This window comes from Aythya ferina (assembly GCF_964211825.1).
Source record: "Aythya ferina genome assembly, chromosome: 2".
NCBI lineage: Eukaryota > Metazoa > Chordata > Aves > Anseriformes > Anatidae > Aythya > Aythya ferina.
Window position 1 is genome coordinate 69,902,027 of NC_140297.1, and position 12,224 is coordinate 69,914,250.

The 12,224-nt window shown below is 39.8% G+C and overlaps 1 long non-coding RNA gene across 1 annotated transcript; it reads right to left on the reverse strand.

Annotated features, from left to right (window-relative positions):
• Nucleotides 1–2,767: 2,767 nt before the first annotated feature.
• LOC311432787 lies at nt 2,768–11,406 on the reverse strand. Its single transcript, XR_014690333.1, has 3 exons — nt 11,348–11,406; nt 10,579–10,721; nt 2,768–2,811 (listed from the first exon to the last, which is right to left on the reverse strand). It is a non-coding gene; the product is annotated as an uncharacterized lncRNA (long non-coding RNA).
• Nucleotides 11,407–12,224: the final 818 nt, after the last annotated feature.

Here is a 12,224-nt window from a genome sequence, read left to right on the forward strand (position 1 = left end):
TGGTGTTTTTCCAAGTGGTTCTGTTCTACTGAGACTGAGGTACATGAGTGATGAAGATACTGAAGCCCGTGCTTTTGAACATATTTTAACTATTCTATGAATAGAACAAGACTCTTGTATTTTGCAAGTCAGTTCAACACAGTGAAAGATTAGGCCCAGTTCCTTAGACCTATGCAAATATACTGCAGGCAAAAATGTTGCTCAACTGCCCCGCAGGAGATCTAGTATATTTTAGTCCCCAAATACATGTGGTCTAATCAAAACTTCCATATAACAAGAAGCTAGCCAAGAAACCCAGACAGTTTGGTTAATGAGACAAACAACAGTTTTGGATTCATTCCCTCCTAAACAAAGATCTGATGAAGGGGTATGGGCTAAGGGGAGAGAGAGTACAAGGAGACAAGGAGTACAGAGGGCCCACAAAGAGCAGCACAAGCAGACGGTCAATTAGGCAATGCTTCCAACTCTGATCTGAAGACCCATGGTAAACAGAGCAGCCATTCATGCACTATGACATGCAGGTCAATAGAACTGATCACATGCTTGCCTGGTACTTACAGCTATGTTCATGATACATCACATGGCAACATATGATGAAACTCAGTCTCTCATCACAAACTAGAGTGGCAAAATGAAAAATGTCTTTGAATTATTATTATTTTTTTTTTAAATCAACATTAGTTTTTAATTCAAAACATATTTTTCTACAGAAATCTCATCAGTAATTGAAGTGAATTTTAAAGAACTCACAGTATCTCAGGCTCCATTTCTCAAGTGTTTCTCTGATTATCTGATGATTTTTATCTTCCAGAAAAAAAATATCAAGCTCCTTCGTGAAAACCATACATGCAACTATTCTTAAACACAAGACAATTACATTGTTTGTTTCAAGACATGCATTGATCAAAACAAATGTCAGAAAATAATTTTCATTCCTATTTGGTGCTACTTCCCATTTGGCAAGATGTATTATGTTGTTTGCCTTTGCTGTTTCTAAAGCATCTGCTAGCAGTTACTGCCAGAAATGTGATAATGACCATGGTCGACCAGTAGCTTGAGCTGGTGGATCCTGTGCTCTAAGCCTCAGACTAAGCAAATTGCAGATATTGCTTTCACTTACACAAGCAGCACATGTCAGCAAGCACAGCGGAAATTTGGGTTCTATTTTCCTCCACAAGGACATGACCAGGCCCATATATAGCACATCAGAAAGCCACAGAATGGAAGGAATCCAGGCTAAAGGTTTTGCAGTAAATAATCATGCTATGATGGCTTGTATCTCTTTCTTTGAAAGCTGAATTAAGCTATTCAGCTTGCTAGCAAGTTTGGGCAAGGAGGTTGCTCACAGGCCAAGCCCTAAGAGCTTACAAGCAACTCTGCAGCCTCCAAGCTTGTTTGCAAAGCTGTGTTAAAAAATAAAATAACATTAAAAAAAAAAAAAAAAAAAAAAAAAAAAAAAGATAAGATAGCATTCTGCTATTTTGGAAGCATTTGTATGACTGGCTGAGCAAGTTGTGGAATTACACAGTTCTCTTTAGAAGGCTAACACACAACCTTGAATGTAGAATGGGATTTCTCCTCTTTCTTCTGTGACCCCCTCCCAATATGTGGTATATTTTTGTCATCAAGAGACAAAACAAAGAAAATGAGAAGAAATTGTAGCATGAATCATCAGTTTTAAATGAGCAATTTTTTTCAGTGTTTGTTTTTCCTAGCAATACCTTGAAGGAAAGACAATGAAACCTCCAACAGAACCCAAGAACTCTATTTCCTGCCAATGGCTTATGAAGGCAAGAAGAATAAATATTAGAAGCATAAATGTGATTAGAGGAGCAAAAAGGAGCAAAAGTGAGGCTACAAAACTGTGTTAACAGAAAGGAAGAAAAAAAGAAGGGTACAGTGAGACCTAACTTGTTAAATCTGTGAAAACCTTACATCAAAAACTGTTCGGTTATATCTGAAGAATAAATGGTCTATCACAGAAAAATTTAGGACTGCTGGTGCAAAAAAAAAAAATCCACAAATACAACGTATTTCAAGTGTGCCTTTCATTTTGGTCTGTAGGACTCCTCAAAAACTGTAAAAGAATTTGTGCATGCCTCTTATCATTCTGAAACACACATGATTAGAAATCTGCTAGAATTAAGCTGCCAGAGGCAGCAGTCCTGTTACATACTGTTGGCCTGTGTGTCTGACATGTGACATTTCCCTAAATCTTGTCAGTGATAATATATCATGTAACCATCTTTTGGATTATACTTTGAGACTGTGGTCTTTTAGCACAAACAAATATGCTTCAAATTATGATGCTCCCCATTAGGAAGCTAATCGCTGTTCTCGTACAAGGGAAAATATGATATAGCCAAATACATACTAAACACCAGTACAAAGTATCAGGAGTGAGCAGAAGCATTAGCCAGCCCTAATGCTGAGACACTGTAGTGCCTATTGCCTAAAAAAATTTTGTCTCTGCTGCTTGTGCTCCAGAAATGAAGGTTTTCTGCATTTGCATCTATTTTAATATCCATAGGTCTGATGGAAGGGCAGTATCCTATAGCATCTGTAACATAAACTGGTCTCTAGGAAATATCCAGATGATGTAATCTGGAAAGACATAGGTACTCCAGAATGCTATTATTTCCTTTACTATCAAATGAGAAGGTCTTTTACTGAGTTCTTTTCAATCACCTCTCTGTCACCCTCTGCTCCCTCAAACCAATTAATCTTCATTGAGTTTTGCATAGTGTCATACGTTGGGGGAATTTGCCTTGGTTTAGTCTGAAGCCCAAAGTCTCCAGATTCTGAACTTCCCTGTAAAAACAAAATAGCAGACAATGAACATATGGTAGATGTACAACAGAATGGCTTGGCATAGAAGAAATTGGTCAACAGGAATATGGCCTGATATTAATGCATTAGGAAAATATACTGAGTGGCACTGTACCCCTCCTGGAATTGTGAGTTGCTCTGGATGAACCAGATGGGTAGGAGACACCAAACATACTGCTAGGAAAGCTGTCACCACCAGTCAAAAGACAGGAGCTGTGGAAATGAACAAGGAGCTTACAGCCAACACAGAATGAATAAATATTAAAGATTTAGCAGAATTATTTAAAGTGGAACAACTTGCAAAGTAGACCCTTATGGCAATGATGAGCAGTTTATATGCTCTATAGTGAATTATTTTATTTTATTTTATTCTCAGAGAAAATGCATTGTATTTCAGTAGTATGACCACAATACATGGAACTCACCAGGATCCCATTGGTGATATTCTGAGACATCTAGTTTTCAACCTAGTCATGAGTGATTTGGAAGATGGGGTGAATGATGAGGTGACTAACATTGGTGTTGATACATAATGATCTGTGGTCATCAAACTGACTGTGGACAGCTGCAGAAAGGTATCATGGTATTGAGTGACTGGGTAAAAATATGGCAGATGGGATGCCCTAGAAACAAGTCCAAAATAATGCATATACAAAAACCATGTGCCACTGTATATAACTGCTGTGTCTAATTCTGCATCTGCTTCTAGATACCCCCACACCTCAGAAGAGTTGCAGAAGAGATGGAACAGTGGGGAAAAGAGCAGAAAAGATGATCAGGTGTATGAAAGATCTTCTTTACGTGGAGATACTAAATAATCTAGGGCACTTTGCCTGTGAGAGTCACTTGAAATGGAAAAATATGATCCAACCCTAAGATCATAGATGTTGAGAAGAAAATGAATACAGTGTTTTCCCTTTATGTTAGTTGTATGTATGATGTGTGTACCCATTATTTTCCATAACATAAAAAGTAGGAACCACAACTGAAACCAGCAGCTTTAGAAAAAAATGAAAGTGTTTGTTCTCAAGAGACATAGCCTTACCAATGACTTGGTATGTCAAAAGTATAAATGAGTTCAAAACAACATTAGATGTATTCATGAAGGAAAGGTCTATTGGGACATATTAAACACAAAGACAGAAATACAATACCCAGCTCAGGAAATCCCTGAAGGGCAGGTTTTTAGGCCTGGTATGCTACTCCAGAGGCAACATCTCTGCACTTGCCCCACTGCCACCCTCATTCCTAGGCTCCTGTTACTGACCACAGTCAGACACAGTTGCACTTACATTAAACCAGCGATGAAAGCCTCATCTATACTTGTACACCTCTGAGGAACTTATTTATAATCCTAAGTGCAACTAAAAAGTTAGATATTTTTTACAGAGTCAACTCCAGATTTCTTATTTTAATGTCAACTATTTATTGTATCCATCAACTTTTAATAATGATAATTGTAGTTTATTCCTCTGCTTTAGTAAATACCTTCCCAAGCTTTCCAAGTCCATGAATGCAGACACATGGCTTACACAAGTAAGCCAAGAGTGGACACGCTTGGTTGCCTGGCTGTTTAATTAGAAACTGAAACGAAAGGCATCCTGCCGCAGGGAGACAACCAGGCTGCAGACTGTGACACTGCCATAGCCTTGCTCTATCTCTCTTTAGCCTTAAGCAAATCTGATCTTGGGCATCCTGACCCTCTCTAATTGCATACTGTTTCCTGTGATGCTGAGAAGCTCCTTCCACCCATTGCAGGACTGTTAAGCTTCTCTTCTCTAGCTGATAATTAAGCAGCAGAATGCCAAACTTTTTGTTGTTGTTGTTCCTGTTGGTTTTTGGTTTTTTTGCATCCTTCTTCCCTCCTCCTTCCCAATCCCCTGCTATACAAAGGCCAGCTGGATGCTTCGTTTGTCATTTTGTCACACTGTTCAGAGGCAAAGATGTCATATCACCTTTCAGAAGACAGGGAAGGTGATAAATGCACTAACTTGAGAGACAAAGTGTCAGGACACTAATGAAAATCTCTAGTGACTAGACAGTGCAAGGAGAACCTCATTTTAAGTGAGTCTGTACAGAAAAGACAACTTTATCAGCCTATGCAAATGTCAAGCCTGAAGTACACTGGTTTAATGTGGCAGAATATTTTTCTGTCAGGAACAACGTGCATTATACAGAGTTATTTTCAAATAACTATGTAAACAAATTAAAATGTCATGCATAAAATAAATGAAATGCTTGTCTCTTCTAGCTTTTATCTTGATATCTAGCTTTACAAAACAATGTGGAGGATTTGCTTTTCAGATTTTTTTTTCATTTTTTAATTGAATACAAATCGTGCAGGAGAATTGTGTATTTTTGATATCCTAAAGAAAATGGAGACTAAAATCATTCGTCAAAACTTTACCAACCATGAAGGCTTCACTAGGCCATTATATTGGTTTATTAGGTAAGATAAAAAAAAAAAAAAAAAAAAAAAAAAAAAAAAAAAAAGACTTTAAACGAATTATAACCAGCTTGCAAAATAACAAATATATTGTGTATGAGAAAACTAGCTCCATCTGATGTGCACCAGCTACCATATGTAAAATGCCCATTATTTGTCCTGTCCCTTTGAAAATCATTTTATTGGAATGTATCAGTTAAACTAAAACACATGACCCTCCTTCTTGTGACATGAAAGAAACCACTGAAGAGAAGTCTTCCCCCTACCCCACCCCCACTCATGTGAACTTTCTGGGGGGAAAAAAGCAGCTTCAAGGATTTTTATCAATGTCTGCATAATGACAAGTGCATCACATGCATCCTGAACTATTAGCTGCCTACATCTGAAAGAATTTGGTCAACATTTAGGAATTCACTTAATGAAAGGCTGGCCTATTAAAGCTCTGCTAGCTTTGGAAGTTGATTGAGCCTTTCTTTTCAACTTCCTGCATCATTGTAAATGATGCTATGCAGTGCCCTCATGTGATATAGTCTAGACAACAAGCTTGCATTGTAACACCAAAAAAATCCAAGTACCAGGTGATACATTTCCGCTTGGAGATGCAACTATGCAATACAAGGCTCTTTACAAATCCCTACGTGAAATCCAGATTGAAAAAGTAACAGCTCCAAAAGGCATCTATTTATACTCTGGAGAGATAAAGAGACGACATTTCCCCTCATATGTTCACATGACACTTGAATCAACAGTTACAGAAACAAACAGTAAATGAGTAGAAAATTAAAAGGTAATGGGCTATATTTCCTCTGTCAGACCACTGAAATCAACTGAGACCAATTTTAGGTTGCTTAAGCTCTGGCCTTAATTTTTGGCTGAAACATGAATTTGCCTTTTCTACAACTTCCTTTTCTGTGACTTTTGTCTCTCTTGATGCTTTGAGACCAGTGTGAAATGGACTGCAAGAGCAGCGGGTGCTGCACTGGGCAGGCATTGCTACTTTATGATACCTGTTGATGAACATAAATGCCTGATGTAGAGGAACACACAACAGAATGGTATTAAAGGAAGAAACAGCATGAGGAGAACATATCAGCAGGGGATCCCACCGGTTGGTAGAGCACTCACCTTCATCCCAAACACAGCTATGTTGCCAGGTTTATGTGACAAGAAAGACACATTTTCTCAAAATTGCACAGAAACAGGTTTTCTTTTGATATGACCTCATTTTATTTCCATGTCTTTTGTGAGTGTCAGCACTACAAAACAACGTCAGATGGGCAGTGGCACTGGGGACTGGAATCATTAACAAAAATGTCTAATCTTGTCAGTTTTGGATTCGTAGGCAGAGTGCCCACAAATGAGGATGGGATTAGGCTCCAACTCCATAGGATAGGTAAAACACAAGGAACAACATGCAAGAGTTATTCCGCTTCTGAGGCTTGGGAAGAGAGTTGTGTCACATGCATTTGGCACAGAGTCCCTCAATGAGACATCTGATGAATAGCTTATTAAATTACATTTATGAAATTAAATTTAATTTTAGAACAAAAGTACAGACAGCACGCATTCCAGCTAATTTTTCTTTAGGCTCCAAGAACTGATTTTTTTTCCCCTCTATTTTGTTTCCCAAACTGATTACCTACTTAACTCCTCAAATAATTACCCCTGTTGACTTTGATCTATAGTTACTAGTGGAATAACACCTTCTTCTAGGAGGGCAGGGTGCCAGCTTCCTTCAAATGAAAGGTCTGGGTTTATGAAGTCATTTCTTGATGATCTCACCAATTACCTTCTTGTCTCTGATCTTCTCTTTTGGGTAAGGTTATTGGGAAAGCTGAGTAAGGTAACTAGTCTCAGGACAAATTTATCCTCATCTATTGTAACTTGCTTTCAAAACTGGATGCAGCACAGAGACTTTATTGCTCCCTGTGGGGAAGAGCTCAACATAATGACACATAAGAGACAGGGCAAACATAGATGTTTAAGCACAGGCAAATGACAGCTTTTATATCAATGATCAGAAGATTTCCCCGTGACTTGTACAAGCATCTGTGGGGAGGCAAGGTCATAGTGTTCTTGATTTGTTCTGCACCTCTCATTCGAAAGAAATCAATAACAACTACTAGTATCTGTCTAAACATCACCAGAAGCAGAGCTTCTCCAAGATAAATTCCATTCAGCACACACAAGACCAATGACAAAGGATGTAAAAACACTCATCATGTTCACAGAATTGTGCCCATATTACCAGAGCTAGGCTGCCAGTGGAATGCAGAAATTGCTCCTCATAAAACCCAGCAAACATCCAGCCTGTGATTTGGGGGTGAGGGGGTGTGTTAGCTAAAAATAGCGCAAGCAGTAATAATGGCTGGAATTGGACACTGGAGGGAGACACAGCCGCACACAGTAAACCAAAGACAGTCTTTCTTCTCCTTTCTTGAATGAGTATCGAGTGCACGCCCTAAGAAGGAAGCATGGAAGCCCCATCTTATCTGCCCACACCAGTAAGGAAGGAAATACAAAAAGAACACGTTGGCCAGTTAATGAATCATGAAGCCCTACACTTTGTTGTTGGGGGAGAAGAAGCATGCAATTCCTGAATAAAGCCTGCAGAAATTCAGCATCAATGATGTGGAACTGTTTTTTGAATCAAGCCCTGAGAACCCATCATGATTTGCATTCATGTAAACACCTACATTTTTTCGTTAACTGAACTGATTTAACTGCTAATTAAAACTAGTCAGTAAGCACAATGCAAAATTAATTAAACCATTTAGTGGGTAGATGCAAATGAGGCAAAGTTACAGCTTGGACGCAACCAAAATAAGTACAAGTACTACTCATCATCTGGCAAAATAGTTCTTGAGGTAAATACTTTCCCCAGAGATGATGTAAAGCAATAAAAAAAAATATCGCTGACTACATATGATCTTTTATTGATAAAATATGCTGGAATCCAGCTTCTTCTCTTTGAAAGAGTGACAAATTGAGCTCTGTGGATTTAGAAAAGACTCTCCCATACAAGAAATATTTCAGAGGAAAGTCTGGATCTCAATTCACTCCTCTCCTCAGACATTTAGAGTTGCTCCTGTCTGTCAATGGCAAGAATTTCACCTCCGTCTGGACCATATATTTTTGATGACTGTTTCTATGACTTTACATTTTTGCAGGGGAAAGTATCTGCATGGAGAACTACATTGTCTCTAGTTAGGTGGAAGTAGTATTTTCTGACATAAAAGGCCAGAAATGCGTGGCTCTGTCTGCAATATCCCCATTCTCTACTTCTTCTTTCCAGAGTACCCATGTGCTTTACAATCCCAACTGTATTTATTATCCTAAGACTGCCTTAGTAGAGGGACACACAGAGTCATCCAAATTGAATTAACTGTGAACTGAAATAGGTAAAATAAGCATTGGGCCCCAGAAAAGAGCCAAGAGAGCCCATGGTGTGGTCCTCCTACACCTATTTTGTGGAAGCCTGGACCCATGACAAGTGCAATTCTATTGAGTCACCTGGGCTCATGGCCCGGTGCTTGGTAGCACTCAGAAGAGTTTCCTTAGGCAGGTTTGGATATGTAACAGGTATCTCATTGAGGCATAACTCAGAGCTAAGTCAGATGTCTCCTATTAGGCAGTAAACCGTCCTTCTGCTCTTTCCCTTCTCTCACCACTCCACAAAAACGCATTTGAGGACCCTCAGGCCAACAACAACCTCCATCTCTGTGGCTCTATAGCCCCACCTGAGGCTATTAGGTGAGGAAGGACAGTTCTGAGCTGTGGATCCTGCTCCCAGGACCTGATCCCGAATTTGTTTCCCCAACAGTTATCAAGCTGACTCCTGGAAGAACTTCCCAAGCAAAACACACAACTCCTGATTTCCTAGCAGTTAGGTGTGGACTGGCCAGGAAGACCAAGGCATATCTAACAATGAGCAAAGCCTGACCTGTCAGCATCTGGAGATAGTTAAGATGAAGTAAAGCACCCATGGAGTTTAGAGACTGCATGAGCAGACAGTCTGCACTTCAGTCTGATCTAAAGCAACATGCCTGAGGCCTTGCAGAGAAGCAGGAAATGGCCCCCAAGCCTCCTGTCTCACCCCCAAAGCCTCCCAAACCCTCTGCTGTCAGACATCCCTGGTGTCCCCTGAACAGCGAGATGCAGCTGAGCGCAGGGGGACTGCAACCTGCCACACCTGAACGAGTGGGGCTGGGTCCCCCACAGCTAGGTAGATAACCAGCCCTACCGCTGGCCCTAAAGCACCATGCAAAGCATCATCCAGATCGTTTTGCTATCTGTATTACTAAATTGTTTTAACCCAGTAGGAAAAACTGAAAACAATAGCTTGTTTATTTTTTTGCTAAGAAGTCTGCCAGCCCCACACCTGATTGCTAGTTGGTTTGCATTTAATAAATCTTCTGTTTCAGAGGCTACCACATCCATTCTCATTGCCATCGCTTTTATGACCCTCTATCTAAGAAAAAAAAAAAAAAAAAACAAAAAAAAAAAACACAAAAACAAACAAACAAACAACAACAACAAAACATATGTTAAGAGGAAAAAAAAGTGAACAAATAAGCATACTCTCTCTCCCTCAGACAACCCTGTAGAGGGACCAGGCCCAGGTCAGGTCATTATTTTAATATTCTCCTCACCCTTCATTTCATGGCTTCCATTAATAACACATATACCCCACTCCTCAGGTGTTACAGGCAGTGTGTTGTTCATAATATGTTCCTCCTACTTCCACATAAACCACTAGGAGCCGTGGGAGATGATATGCTGAAGAGCATGCGGAGCTTCTGCTAGAACAGCAACTCTTACACAAGACACCTGTTGTAGCTGTTGTGCACTATGCTGGCTGACTGTTAGCTTTGAGGCAAACCAAATGTAGTTATACTGTCAAAGGTATGCTACTTATCTGCATACTGCAAAGATGGAACTAATGCAAGCCAAAATCATTTTTCTTTTCTTTCTGTAAGTACCATTACTAATATATTTCACATGGTTAAAAATGCATTATATCCAGGGCTACTTCTTTAAACGTGTGTGCATAAATTTAACTTGGATACTGTTAAATATAATTTCAAGCAGCAGAAAAAAGTGGCATTTTGAAAAAAAAAAAAAAAAAAAAAAGCATTTAAGCAGAAACAAATGCATTACAGTTGAAGTTTCATGAACAATGATAAGATTGCTTGGTAAAGCAGCTTAATAAAAACAGAACAGAAACAAAGGACTGTATACCTAAACTATGGCTGTGGGAGGCATCTTCAGCCTGTAAAATCCCCACTATAGCAAATACTTACCCCAAAACTGCCCCTTTTGAATGAAGAGGGCCACAAGGCAGGTTTTACTGAGCAGAACTATGCAGGTGAAAGAAGTTGGCTAGGGATGCTGAGGTGCAGCTGGTATCTCAGTTGTGGCACGATACAGTGCTCTGCAGAGTTACCTGGAGAAAAACCAGTGCTGGAAAACCTAGTTCAAATATTAAAAACAAGCTTCCTGCTGGCCCTGCTGCAGCACATAGCTGTCTAAGGCAGAAGGCTGCTGGAACCAGCCCAGTGGCTGCCTATTTAGCCTGTATGCCCAGTCTCCAGAAACCCAGGCTGCTGCTGCCACCACCACTGAAGGCAGAATCAGCATGCATGGGGTTTTCAGGACACCAAGATCACCATCCCTGTAGCAAGTGTTATTTTCTTCGCTCTTCCCAACACATCCCACAGGCTAATACAGTAATCCATCCTGGCTCTCCTGTTTTCCCTTCCTTGTGCCTGGTGCCTCTAGAATGCCCCTTCTTGCTTTTGCTTACACAGCTGAGATGGATCTAGGAAGCCAAAGACATTAACTCTGGCTAAGTCCCACACCACTGTGGTTTTTCAAGGGTTCAAGCTAGTGCAGCAGGGCTGCACATCGCTGGATTGTGCTGTGTAGATACATGCACTGAATTTGTCACCTCATTATCTGCAAGGAAAAGGGCTGTGACAGCCATTTGAGCAATTGCCTTTCTACCAACCCAAAATATGTATTATTTAGTTCAAAGGTTCTCTGAAGTAAGGATTGTCCTCTATTGTATACCTGCATGGTGCCCTGCTGAATAGAGACTGGCTTTTGGTCAGTGCCTCAAGGTAGTTCTGTAACACAAATGATTATTCATAATAAAATAAATATAATAGCTCACATCAAATGTCTAATGATACTGTTCAAGGGATCCTGGGGGTGTTTCTAAAATGTGTTCTTATCATATTAAAAATGTAGGATCCGGGTATAATTTCATTCCCTTTTACAGTATTTTAGATGACCAAGAGGCTATTTTCTCCTTGTTCCATCCACTTAAAATCCTATGAGTATTGCAGAGGGAACAAGCAGAGGCTAAAAGCTGTTCATACGATTATATGAATCTACATTTTATTACAAACACCCCTATCTCCATCCCTCTCCCTGTGCCAGAATAGTATTACATGGGTTGCAAAATCAAGCATTCAGAAATTAGGAAGTTCAGATTGTCTCCACAGATCTAATTCAGCCACACTATTTATATGTATTACAACAGCATGCAAGTAATTACAGACTATTATTATCAAGTGAATTTCACCTTATCCAGAGCAGACTGGATGGTGCGCATTTAACGAGTGACTTTGCAATGCTCTTTCTCCTCAGTGTGTGGTCCACAACTCTATGGTTGGCACCCTATCTAGATCTTCAAATGATTTCTTCACAGTCTTTCCGGTACCTTCATCATTATTGTACCCCAGTGCTTTACAGGTATCGATGTATTTATTTTCACAGCATCCTGGTGTGATAGCAATTGATTATCTCCATTTTACAAATGAGGAAGTGGGACACAGTAAGATTGAAATCAAAAGTGTAACCTCATTCCAGATACCCAGTCTGAAATGCCACTGTTTTTTACAGATCTTTTCAAGTGCAGAGTACCGCCATTTACATGCATGTC